The following is a 2,751-nucleotide window of genomic DNA, read 5'->3' as shown; positions in this document are numbered from 1 at the left end:
AACTTAGCTACAATAAATTTATCTAGATCATATGCTTGAACAAAATTGGTTTTTAGATAGAAATACTCAAATTAATTCATTTGGATAAGTCAACCTAGAAGATGACACAACTTTTTACTTGTACCCAACAATTGAATCAAAATTTATCACTATATGGTAAGAGAAAGAACAATCTATTAAAAAATAATGCAAGTAATGAAATTGTTTCAAATTGAATCATCTTATGGTAATCTATTGTAGAGGTCTCATTGTCTAATCGAGCGGTGGGTTAACACTTAGCACCAAGATGATTAGTGGTATGAAAAGGTGGTCCCATGCCTATTTGTGGGTAGGGAGGGCCTTTCTTAGTTGAGATTGTGTGGGGATACTTAATTGTTCATGGTTGGGATGTTAATCCCCTTGACAATGCTTCTCCTCTTGACTAGACAACAAGAATTGCATAAGACAAAGATATGATGTACATTCAAGTTACTTTCTTTTAATTGGTATCTTTCTTATGTTATTCTAGTTTAGTTAAATATGAAATTATCATGTGAAGGTTACAAATATTTTCATCATTATTGATCAGTTGAACTTGGTAGAAAAAGATCTCTCTTTCTATTAAGTGAAAAGTAGTTATGATGAAAATTATAGTCATCATATTTGTTGATTTTCTACTCCAATTGTTAGTTAAGCTATTTTAGGTAAACTAATTATAACTATTTATCTCTTTCACATGAACATATACAAAAACTATTATAACTTCCTTCTCATGCTCATGAATATGGAAAAGTAATCGTGTTCAATGATATGATAGTCATTAGTTAAGGATAAAGAATTGAGATGTTATACATATTATTAGAGCTCTAGGTTAAACATTGAACATTGGGCTGAACATTGTTTTAGGGAAATTGAAAATGTAATGTTCAATGAGACATGCAGAATACTTATTTTACATCATTGAATATTAATATTACAAGTTGTATCAAACCTCATACCTCTTATATGAAAAGTGAACAAGTTACCATGCGAGAGACATCCCTGATGTGCTTACTACTATGTGAGGTCCCAAATCTTCATCCAGGTTTCATCATGGGGTTTCCTATTCATGCTCACAATGACCTCTATAGATCAGTCTTGTTTGTTTTCCTATAACACTATTTTATTTCCTTGTTCACAATCCAAGTTTGTCTTTATATTTTTCCTTTTACTTGGAGTCAACGTTATCAAGTGTAACATTTCTCACTTTCATTACTCTTGAGGCAATGGAAAGATGAACACACATGTCTTTATCTTTTCTCCCATATTCATAACATATTCATTGCATGACAACTACATATGCGTTATCATGTGCACTCAATAATGTATCTTTAGAGACATCTAATAAAATTGGAATGATACATAGAAGATTAACATGACCCCTGTACAAGGATGACATGCATAAATCAAAAAATGGTCCAAAGAAATTATATACTTCCTCATTCTTATTATTTAAAAAAAAACTATTTCTATACTATTTTTGCTTAGTACAAAGGGTTACTATGCCAGTTGTAGCATGTTATTAAATAAATTTGATAAAACTTGATTGTCAATGTGTTCCATATACAAGAAAAATAAAAGACACATTATGCGACTCATAAATTCCTTTGTTTTATTTGTATTTGGTTCATGTCTCTTTATTTCATAGAACCTTCCCCAAGGCATGTACATCAACTTCATCATATATGTCTCCTAACATGGTGCTTAATTGAGTTAATACATTTCCTCATATCATATTTTTCTAACAATCATGATCCTTGGCATTTGAGAAATCTTTGTTGCATTTCCATGTAATGACACTCTGACTCAAGAATTTATCTATGATTTTCACAATTTAGATATTCTTATATATACATCCACATATACTTCTATATGTACATGTTTGCAACAAAATAACTTAATGTACCTCAATTTTTGACTCTATAAACATTTATTGAGTGATTTATTCATGTCTTTTGATAAAGAAAATTCATGTTTATGTATGACATCCTCTATAAATTCCCAATTTTATTCCATTCACATGACCAAGATATGAAATATTTTTGGACTAGGACATGCTTTTAGAGAATTTCTCTACATATTTTCTTTAAGGGATGGACTACCAAGATTATCCTAATTTTCACTAAGGAGAAATTTTTCCTTCATTTTAGTTTCTCTATATTTCATCACATCTTGGAATACTAGAGCCTACTTAAATCTATTATGCACTTCTTCAAAGTTTAGTATATTTTTCAAATGTAGAGTTTTTCCAGCACTGACCATGTCAAATAAATCCACACAAGTTAATCCTTGGACTTCATAAATTAATTTTCTATGTAACTTAGAAAATATGTCATCTTGCTCTAAACTAAAGCTCTCATTCTTCTAAAATGTATCACTTGAGGAAGGCAAGTATGTAAGGTCCCTCCTCGCATGTATTTATTAAATATGAATTTCTTTGTTAAATCTATTGTAGGAGATTAGATTGGATATGAAGTAATGTTTATGTTGTGAATGTCCTAATGAAATTGAGAGTAGTTGATACATTGATGTTTTAATACTTAGTGATTCGAAAACTATTACATTATCTCGATTGTTTAAACATTAAAATTTCACTAACAATGATATGAGGCATTTTTTCCTAATGATAAGGGTGTTGATTTTGGTACCTCGATGATTATGTTTTATGCTTTCATATACTCTAGTATTCCTTAATTGGTGATGTCTATGATGTTAGGTATATGTGTGCCTAAT

The 2,751-nt window shown here is 30.0% G+C and overlaps 1 non-coding gene across 1 annotated transcript; it reads left to right on the top strand.

The window, feature by feature from the left end:
- Window positions 1-1,343: 1,343 nt before the first annotated feature.
- LOC149536009 (U6 spliceosomal RNA) lies at window positions 1,344-1,446 on the top strand. Its single transcript, XR_016358286.1, has one exon. It is a non-coding gene; the product is annotated as a U6 spliceosomal RNA (small nuclear RNA).
- Window positions 1,447-2,751: the final 1,305 nt, after the last annotated feature.

This window comes from Cupressus sempervirens, chromosome 10 (genome assembly GCF_028749045.1).
Source record: "Cupressus sempervirens isolate cs-2001-9-10 chromosome 10, ASM2874904v1, whole genome shotgun sequence".
Taxonomy (NCBI): domain Eukaryota; kingdom Viridiplantae; phylum Streptophyta; class Pinopsida; order Cupressales; family Cupressaceae; genus Cupressus; species Cupressus sempervirens.
This window is presented reverse-complemented; position numbering and strand designations above follow the sequence as displayed.